The 11,119-nt window shown below is 39.1% G+C and overlaps 1 long non-coding RNA gene across 1 annotated transcript; it reads right to left on the reverse strand.

The window, feature by feature from the left end:
- Positions 1 to 8,585: 8,585 nt before the first annotated feature.
- LOC107279872 (uncharacterized) lies at positions 8,586 to 10,939 on the reverse strand. The gene is made up of 3 exons (XR_010735870.1): positions 9,183 to 10,939; positions 9,031 to 9,106; positions 8,586 to 8,852 (listed from the first exon to the last, which is right to left on the reverse strand). It is a non-coding gene; the product is annotated as an uncharacterized lncRNA (long non-coding RNA).
- Between the last annotated feature and the right edge of the window lie 180 nt (positions 10,940 to 11,119).

Raw genomic sequence — 11,119 nt, forward strand, 5'->3', positions numbered from 1 at the left:
AACAAATTTACTATATATAGGACATATATATATATGTATATATATATATATATATATATATATATATGGTGCCCGGGCACCATGGTATGAAATACACAAATTCACCCAAATTTTTCAAAATTTTCAAATTGTGAGTATATACCTAGTTATAAGTATTCAATTCATACCTATACCTAAAAACAAAACAACTCAAATTTAACTTTATTTCACAATCCAATATAACATACCTAACTAATTATATGTTTGGATGCTATATACCTAGAATCAAAATCTAATAAAAACATGTTTAAATTCAGTTCAAACTTGTTTTGAACTAGTTAGTAAAGTAGTTAATGTTAGTACCTAAACATTTAAAAAAATTTTATACTCATTTGAATTAAGTATATACTCAATTTGAATCATGGAGCCCGGGCACCATGGAGCACCAAACAAATTTACTATATATATATTCTCCTTTTTGAAGGAACTAGTATGTTAGCCCACGCATTCACAATGGCATGTATTGTACGTTTTGTTTGAGAAACTTATAAGAGTGAAATATTGGCCGGATGATATTTGCCACATTTGAAAAGCAAATAGCACTTCCCTATTATATGCATGATCTATAGTTTTATTTTTTATTTTATAAAAACCTAGTCAATATGAGCCATAAAATTTAAAGTTAATAATAACAAATATAACTTTTGAACCAACCCTGTACTCCTACCTATAATATTTTTCATTATCTAGAAAAAAAAACATATCTATAAGATTCTTATCCTAGTTTTTAAGACATGACCCATGGAGGTTTAAGATTTTTCTAAAAGGAGATCTAATTGTTGAATAATGGATTATTCGTTAAGTGGAATCCTACCATTAGATGATTTTTATTACTCAAAATTTCTAAGTTCCTTTTTAAAAAACATTTAAGACATGACACATGGCGACTTAAGAGCGCTATAGAGGATTTAGAATGACTTGCGCTGATATATCTTCACAATAATTTTTTTTTGTTTTCTGGGTTGCCATTCAATAAACTGGGGTATATATTAAAATGACATATTTAATATTTATACAATAAGTAAGGGTAGTATGGACCTTGAATTATTATTAAATAATTGCTCAAATAGACTGAAAACTTATGAATTATGATCTCTTTCTAGCTATTGACTGGTCTTTATATTATTTTGTTAGTTAAGAAAAAGAGAGGAAGGAATTGAGTGGGAGAGAAGATGAGGGGAGATTTAAATGGGAGAGAGACCGGAAGGGTACATAATTACGGAGGAGAGGAATATACCCGAGGGTGAGGAGACTTTGTTTTATGTTTTCTTTAACATAGATCTAATTGGTTTGAGTTATTTATAAATAATGGTATAAAATAATAGGTCTACCGCATTAAGTGAAATTTAGTAAAGAAAAAAATTATAATCATATTTTTATGCTTTACAAATTTAATGTATTTTAATTACTACTACTTTATTAACTAAAAACAGAATAAAAATTAGTTTTATTCACTGATTAAGATATATCATTTTTAATATTTTTTCACTTTCATTTTACTTCTATCATTTTAGATGTAATTTAATTATTGTGAAGTTATGCATCACGATAAAATCTATATCAGTTTTTGTTCATAGTATTTTTAGTTGTTTGATTGACATGTAAAAGTTAAAACCAATAGAAACATAATTATACTGCAAATAGAAATATTATGAATATGAGTCTTTAAATATAATTTTAGTCTAAATAATCTAACGACGTAAGTGGATAAAATTTTTATGTGTGATATATGATTTAGGTGTTAAAGTTATTTTTAATTTTTTATTATAAAATATACTTCTAACTAACGTATAGCATGAAAATTAAGGAAAGAGAGATGGGCTACAAGGTGAAAGAGTGAGTACGTACATACGCACGTGGGCTAGGTGGGATGTGCTTTCTTTTGTTTTTTATAAGATAGATATAATTTCTAACCAATGTAGAGTGGAAAAAATAATTTTAGGGAATAGGAGGAAGAGAGCAAAGCAATACCTCTTTTTTCCATAGGATTGCTAATGGTAGGAATAGGAAAAGCCACATTTTCTCTATACAGCAAGGGGAGGAGGTTCTTTCAGATTTCCAACAAATACAGACTCATATTTATAATTATTACAAGCAGTTGTTTGGGAGGGAAGAATTGAGAAACATTCATTTGGAACAGGGGGTTTGGGCTGACAGGTCAAGTTTGAATGAGGGGGATAATGAAAGCTTGATGAAACCTTTTGAGTTGTCAGAAATTGATCATGTCATGAAGAGTATGAAAACAAATACTGCCCCTGGTCCTGATGGTTTTCCAGTGGGTTTCTATAAGAAACTTTGGCCTGAATTTAGGGGTTTGATCAAAGAGATGCTTGATGATCTTCAGAGAGGAATTTTAGACAGTGATAGGATAAATTATAGGGTGATTTCTCTGCTGCCAAAAATTAAGGATGCTAATACAATAAAGCAATATAGACCCATTTGTCCTCAGAATGTGATTCTGAAAATTCTAACTAAAGCTTTAACCATGAGGATAACTGGTGTGATTGGGGGGATTATTAACTGGACACAGACTGCGTTCATTCCTGGGAGGTATATTTTGGATGGGTGTGTAATTCTCCATGAGGTTTTGCATGAGCTCCATAAAAAGAAAGAATCGGGTGTTATCTTTAAGATAGATTTTGAAAAGGCTTATGATAGGGTGCAGTGGGGGTTTCTTTATGAGGTGATGCAGAAGAAGAATTTTAACATCATTTTTATTGAATGGATTAAGAAGATCACTGAAGGGGGTAGAGTCAGTATAAATATTAATGGGGAACATGGACCTTTTTTCAAGACTTTTTCTAATAGGGGGTCTGAGGCAGGGGGATCCTCTGTCTCCTATCTTATTTAATCTAATAGGGGATGCTTTGTCAGTTATTCTGGATGGTGCTAATAGTAATGGGGTTTTGGAGGGGTTGGTTCTTAATCTGGTTCCAGGGGGTCTTACTCATCTCCAGTATGCTGATGACACTATTCTTTTTACTAAAGCTACTAAGGAAAATGTGTTAACCTTGAAATTCTTGCTGTTCTGTTTTGAAGAGATGTTTGGAATGAAAATCAATTATCAGAAGAGTGAGGTTTATGTGTTGGGGGTTCCAAAGGATGAGGAGGAATTGTATGCTGACATGCTTAATTGTAAAGTGGGCTCTCTTCCTTTTACTTACTTGGGTTTGCCTATGGGGGTTGGTAAGGTAGGGAAAAGGGATTTGCTTCCAATCATGCAAAAAATAGAGAAAAGATTGCAATCCTGGCACATTGGTCATCTCTCCTATGGGGGGAGGGAGATCAGGATCAATACCTGTCTGTCCAGTGTCCTAATGTATGCTATGGGATTTTTTAAGCTTTCTGAGGAGTTCCACAAAAATTTAGACACTGTAAGGGGAGATTCTATTGGTAGGGGAATGGGAAGAAGAAGAAATATCACCTTATTAAGTGGCAGGGCTTGTGTAGACCTAAAGACTTTTGTGGCTTGGGATTCTTGGACACTAGGACCATGAATATCTGCCTGTTGAGTAAATGGATCATGGAGTTGGAAGGCAACTCTCAGGATATGAGCTATGTTGTTCTTAGGAATAAGTACTCAGGAGTTCTGCTAGTGGGGGGTCCCAGTTTTGGAAAGGCCTTCATGAGTGCAAAGTCTGGTTAAATTATTCGGTAGTTAAGAAGATTGGTAATGGAGAAAAAAACCCAGTTCTGGGAGGATGTTTGGTTGGGAGATGTTCCCCTAAAATTTTTGTTTCCTTCCTTATATATGGTGAATAATCAACAACATCTTTTGGTTAAGGAGGTTATGGGTGCCCCTAATTGGGTTTTGTCCTTTAGAAGAAATCTAGATCAGTCTGACAAGGCTCAATTAGACGTTTTGAAAAGTTTGCTGCAGGATGTGAGGCTAGATGTTTTGCCTGACAGCTTAATTTGGCCTCATGAGAAGAATAAGAAGTTCACTACTAAATCTATGTATAGGTTGTTAAAGTTTGGGGGTGTTGTGGACAAAGAGATGAAAGAGATTTGGGGGTGCAAAGTTCCTTTGAAAGTCAAGCATTTCTTGTTTTTGGCTGGGAGAGGGAGAATACCTTGCGCTAAACTCTTAGTTCAGAGAAATTGGAAGGGGTACTAAATTTTGTAAAATATGCCTGGGAACTGAATCTACTAACCATGTTCTTTTTACTTGTCCTATTGCTTGCTTTGCTTGGTGCTCTGTAATGGAGGTAATTGGGGGGGGGGGGGTGGGGTTAATTCCAACCAATTTTTGGGATGGTATAAGAGTTGTTAAGGATAAATTGGGGGTGAACTTAGGTCTTTTTCTTTGTGCTAGTCTGTGCTGGGGTTTGTGGTTGGTAAGAAATGACTTTGTTTCTGAGAATAAATTAGTGAAATCACCTTTGCAGGTAGTGTACAAGGCAATTTCCTTGATGCAGAGGGAAGGTGCTGCTGTCAAAGGAAAGAGATCGCGAAGCTCTGAACGCGCTGCTTGAGAAGCTGAAGGCTAAGCTGGAGTCTCTACGTCCAGTGAATGTGCTACCGGACAATATTAGTGTTTAAGCCAGTAATGTTGCTCTTGGGGTTGAGGTTTCCTAGTCGTTTGGATGTCCTTCTTGGCGGGGTTTGTAAGCCTTTTGGGGTTTTAGTTTTCTAGCGCGTGATGGGTACTGGCAGCCCCAGTTTTACTCTGTTTTTCCTTAAAGTTATTGTATTCAGACCTTGTTATGTCTGGCTTTCTCCCAAAAGCCGGGTAATCAAATTACCTGTTATCAAAAAAAAAGGAGGAAAAGAGCATGGTGTGAATAAGGGTGGGGAGGTCGGGGGTGGACAAAGGGGTAATTTGGTACGTAGAATTCATAGATACGGGTCTGGTTAGGAGTTGGGATGCCTTTTTTTTAAGATGGATCTGATTGTTGAAAAATAATGGACCCAAATGAAAACAGACAGTTAGATGTTTAGTTTTTTTTTCTTAAAATTTATAGTGATTTCTCTAATTTATTATAGTGCCAAGTAGCGATATAAGAGCATTTGTAGAAAATTTAATGGACATTTAGTATATGATAGATAGTTAGATAGATAGATTTGACTAATGGTTGACTAGCGACGATTCCACTATTATTACATATTTAATATTTCTACAGTAATTAAGTATAGTATATATGGACCTTGAATTATTTATTAAATTATAAATAAAATATTCGTTCAAATAAACTGAAAACTCATGGATTATGATCTCTTTCTAGCTATTGACTGGTTTTTATATTAACTAGCAAAAATGCCTGTGTTGCCACGGAAAGAAAAAACGAGAAAATTGAATTAAAATATATTAAATTCTAATTAAATGAAATACAAATTTTCTGGAATATTTGGGTATTTTTTAAGTAGGTAGGTATATAATTAAACTAATTTACAAGTAAAGTAAGTGTGAGAAACAAAATGATATGGTTGGATTTAATTTTTATTAAATTCTTCATATTAATTACACCTTTTGAAGTTTTATTGCAACTTATAGAGCTTAATTGCTAATTTTTATAATACAAACATCATTTCAGCATTTATTTAAATAAAAATCCTTCTTTCCTCTCTGAGCCATTTTCAGCCCATGTTCTTCAACCCGCAAGCGACAAAAGTCTAAATAATTTCCCCATACTCCTCTCACTTGCTGTGCGGCCCGTAACCACAAATGTGTTGGACCACCAGCTCGCGTGCGGCCCAAGTGGTCCGGTCCGGTGATGCAGGCCAGCCCAACGATCGATGGATCTGAGCCGTTCGTTTTGATGCACGGCTCAGATCGGTTCCAAATCAATCAAAACCCTAACCCTAACCCTCCCCATTCCCCGATCGGCTCGCCGTCCCCCATTCCCCCTCCCACCGCCGGCCGCCTCCCCCGCCCGACGCCGCCTCTCCCCCTCCCTCCCACCGCCGCCGGCTCTCCCCTCTACCTTCCAGCGGTGCCGCTTCCCCTCCCCTCCCCTCTCCCATCCGGAGGCGCCGCTCCCTCTCCCCCAATCCCTCCCGTCTCGCCGGCACGGCGCGGAGAAGGCGGGCGCGGCGGAGACGGCGGCGACAGCCGTCCCTTCCCCTCTCCCTCTACCTATCGACCTCGACGGCCGTCCATCCCTCTCGGCGATGGCGCCCTCTCCACCCTCAAGATCCGGCGGCGCCGTCCCAACGGCGGCGTCGACAGCGATGACGGTGTCGGTGGCATCCGCGGGTGGATCCGTCGGCCGTGGTGGCAACCGCGGGCGGATCTGGCAGCGGCGGCTCCCTCCACCGCCTCTTTTCTCAATCCCTCCGGTGGCGGTGGTGGCGTCGGCGACGGCCGCGGATGGATCTGGCGGCGGTGGCGACGACCAAGGGGATCTGACGAGCGCCCCGTGGACGGATCCGGTGGTGGCGACGGCGTTGGTGGCTTCCCGGTGATGTTTTTATTTTTCTTCCGGTTCTTTTTCTCAATCGCTTGATTCTCATCCTGTAATCAACATAATAATCGCTTTATTTGCCTTATGATGCACTCGGAAGATAGATAGACTGAATCTGACTTTTCTTTTTTTGTTTTCATGTTTTTTCACCCTTTTTCGTTATTACGAACGACGGAAACGTCTTTAATTTTTTTTACCTCGTCACATATAATCGGATCCGTGTTTATATTAATTTGTTAGTTAAAAAAAAGAGAGGAAGGAATTGAGCGGGAGAGAAGAGGAGAGGAGATTTAAAGGGGAAAGAGATTAGGAGCGTACATAATTATGGAGGAGGGGAATATACCGGAGGGTAAGGGGACTTTGTTTTATGTTTTCTTTAACATAGATCTAATTGGCTTGAGTCAAACAAGAACACTTATAATGGGATCGACTCCCGACTCCCGTGTTGCTCGCCCTAGGCGACACGGGAGGCAAACGGCCCTTGTGCGCGAGGGCTCCCAGGCTGCATCCGCTCGCGTCACTGATGCCGGCACCGGCGACGGCGGTGCCGGTGGCGGCATCTCCCTCCTTCTTTATCTCCCCTTCTTCCTCCTCTCTCTTCTCTCCCTCCCTCCTTTTCTCCAGATCTAGGGCTTCCGGTGCCAAGAACTACTCCCCACTCGGCGGCGGCCTCCTCATCTCGGGCATGCAGCGAGAGCTGCGCAGGGACGGCTGGATCGGGCTGGCGGTCTTCTCCTCCGGGCGGATCTGGGGTGTCGCCGGTCATCCAGCTCCGGCGGCCTGCCTCACCGCGTCCGGCGCTGGCCCTCCCATCCCGGGTTGGTGGCGGCGTTGCGGTGTTGGGCGGCAGTGGTGGTGTGAGGGGGACGGCCAGACCTGGCTCCTGTAGGTCTAGAACCCGGCGCGCCCTCAGTTGGGGTCGGGTGTGGCCGGGCCCCTAGTGGCAGCGGCGACGTCGGTTGCTCGACAGAGCTTGGGCGGCCTGTGTGGCCGCGCTGTGGCACCGTCAGTCCAGCTCTGCCACTCGGTGGAGTTCGGTTGTTGTGCAGGTGATGTGAATACTGCAGGTACCTTCGGTGTGCAGGTGACATTTGGTGGCTTCCGCTATGGTTGCTATGGTTGAAGGGGATTCCGAGGTGAAAGTCGTGCTCTGCTTGCTGGTGCTAGCAATTGCGACGCCCTCGGGTGTCGTTCACCTTCTTGAAGACATTGCTATTGGAGCCCTTGTTTAACTTCACTTCAAGGAAATTCTCCGGGTGAAAATCTTAGAGATTCGTTTGCATCGGACAATATCACCATTCTATCGGTGTAACTTTCTTGAAGGCTTCGTTTTAGGAGTTTTTTTCTTTATTGGACTGCTATTCTTAGATTTAGTATGTCGATGTCAGGGTTCAGTATGCTATTCTTAGGTTTTGCTGCTGCTTCCTTGTCAGTGAGAGGAGTGAGGACTAATTAAGTGCCTCTTTGATAAATATTTACACTTTATTTACTTTATTTATGTTTTGATCTCTATATTAATTTGTTGTTTTGTATATCCTAGCTGAATTCCTGGATAGAAATTTATACACAAGATAGTCTAGATTTCTAGGCATAACTGATTGCCACGCATCGAAATCAGTCATCCTCACCGTCAACGTTCGGCTATCCAAATCTGCTCACGTCTTCCTGCTGGGACACCCATACACGGCAACGGCGGTGCCACGGGCTTTCTTCAACGAGGTGGTCAGTCTCCATGACATTCCGATCTTCATCGTCAGCGATCGTGACCTGGTGTTCACCAGCTCTTTCTAGTAAGAGCTCTTTTGGCTGGCTGGCGTTAAACTTTAACCTCAGCTCGTGACAAGTGCTATACATACTAAAAATTTCTTACATGGGTTTTCTAAAAAAAATCTCAAATTAATATTTAATTAGTGTGGAAAATCAAGATTCAACTACAATGTGCCACATCAACATTTTCATGGTTTTATTTTGAACGTCTACCTTTTCCTGGATGAATTAATCAACAAACGACTGTGTAAAAAGGAGATTATGTGGCCCTAGTATCACAATATAAAGCCCTATGTATATTTAGTAGTGTTGTTACTTCCTCATGTGTTCAGATTTATCTTTAGAATTGGATTTTTTTTTTTGGGACGGAGAGAGTTGTACACAATACACACTATGTTTTGGATATCATTAGAACGAGACAACTGCAATCTTTGAACCGCCAGTCAATTGACGACGAAAAGTAATTCACCTAAAACACACTACTATTAAGTAAATTTACTTCTCTCTGAAAGGTACTGCTAACATACGGAATGGTACCTCACGTTCCATGGTGTATACTTTCAGAGAAGATCGTAGAGCAGGGACGATTCATGCCAAGAAGTCTAACCCATGATATATAGTAGCCGAAGATTCCTCCAGTCCCTAAGACAGCATGAGATAAATGTTAGTAGTCCACACCAACGCAACATTATATGAAAGAAATATTTCAAAAGATTGGCTAGCATTCTAACAATGGACTAAATAAACTTGACTATTAATTCTTCTTGCTGAACTGGAAGATATACAATGGCAGCTTAGACGCGGAACACATGCATGGTACCTTGTCTTTATACAAAACCAGATAACAGCAGAAACAACACCAAGATTAACCCAGGACAAGCAGTTCAGTTCAACTCCTGGGCACCATATACAACATGATGTTAGTCCTCCAATATCGTGGATCAAAGAAAATCAAATTAATGTTTGTCATACCTTCGTATTAGCAGCACGGATGCAGGGATAATTTTGAGATAACAGTTGATGCAGAACGCTGAGCTAACAATATGATGCGCCTCCAAATGAACTTGATCCCTTAGGCATTTGCTTGGTTATGTTACCTTCCTTTTTCTAAAGCAAAATTCAGATTCTTTGCTTATCCCTGGAGGTTATAGGCACGTAGTAGTATAATATACTCCCTCCGTCCCAAAATATAAGCATTTTTTAAACAGTGACAAGTCAAACTTTTAAAATTTTGACTATTAATAGCAAAACATTAAAAAAAGATTAATCATGTAAATTTTTACATTTGATGTTACTATATTTATCATTAAATTAATGAACTATCATAGTATGCGACTCTTTCTTTCTATTTAAGACATTTTACTTTTGTAGATATTATTGGTTTAGCATCTCGAAGACTGTCCAAATTTTAAAATATAAGAGGGAGGAAGTAAAGAAGTAGTAGCAGTTGGTCAGTTGGACTATTCTTTACCCATTTCCAAGATAAAGAGATATGCTGGTTGAATCATAATGAAGGGGCCAATTGTAGAAGACAGGATGATGTATCTGCGCTTCGGCTTTTGTGTGTGAGAATAAAAATTAGTAGAGTAGCCTTGTTTAGCAACAGCTTTAGAGCAGCCAACTACTAGCGCTAATTCATCTATAGCTAATCTAATAGCTCATTTATATAATAGTTACATTCTATACTATTAATATATGGTCACACCTGTCATACACACAATGCGTCTTGGAGTCTGTGCTATAGCTGGCTATAAATCTGTAGCCCACTGCTCTTCTCTCTATCTTCTTAAAATATATTTGCAGTTGGTTTATAGCCTACTGTTGTACCTACTCTTATATGGTACTATACATGGAGCAATTTCCACAAAGCAATGAACTTTAATAATTTTGGTAAAGCAGACTTCCACAGCATTCCAATACCAGATAGTTAGAACTAATTGACATTATAGACGGAATAATATGTTGCCACACACAAAATATCAATTCCTACTCTTTTTACGAAGATATTAAATCATAGCTTATGCCATCTGCCCACCTACGTTTCTACTAGATACTAAACTCCATTTCTGACAATGTAATCTCCATTACATGCATGAAACCTACCACCTCATTTAATTTTATTTTATAAGGGATTTTGCCTTATAACTGGATGGGAAAAAATATTTATATTTTAGGACGGATATGGTAATTAGTTAATTTGATATCTAATGAAACAGATGAAATTGGAAATGGAATAATCTTAGTATTTGATCCGCATAAATGAATGAATAGAAAGATCAAACAAGAGAACATAAAATGCTCACCGCGCGCAGTTGAGACACTATCATTCTGTAGGCTATACGTAGCACATAAATTTAAAGGTATCTATTCGTGTTAACTTCATAAGCATAAGACGTTATGCAAATAATAGAAATTTGAACTGTTTAATACTGAATATCAGTTTTATTATCTACTCAAAGCATTTTTTTGAGAGCATGCGTGGGTATGAACATATGACATGATAACTAGTTTTATACGATATGTGGCAGAATTAACCTTTGTTAGTAATGTGCCCGTGTGTTCCAAACGATTTACAATGAGTAAAATAAACATGATACCTTACGTCAGCTACACATGTACTCCGTAACTGCCGTTGTATCTTGTCTAACACAAATTTTCCTTCATCTCTATCATCCTCTCACCTCTGCATCTCCTTCCCTATATGTTTTTTTTTATGATTTCATTTGGACTGGGACTTAATTTTTGTGTTGGATTGGGATTTATTTTTTATGATTTTGTCATGATTTTGATTGAATTGGGATTTAGATCTTAGCGTGAAGCATTGGCTCAATTTGATCCAATGCATCCAGACGTTTTATTTTCATTCATAGAACCTCAAAGGTGCCAGTTTAGGAACCGATATCTTGAGT

The sequence above is a fragment of the Oryza sativa genome, chromosome 1 (genome assembly GCF_034140825.1).
Source record: "Oryza sativa Japonica Group chromosome 1, ASM3414082v1".
Lineage (NCBI taxonomy): Eukaryota > Viridiplantae > Streptophyta > Magnoliopsida > Poales > Poaceae > Oryza > Oryza sativa.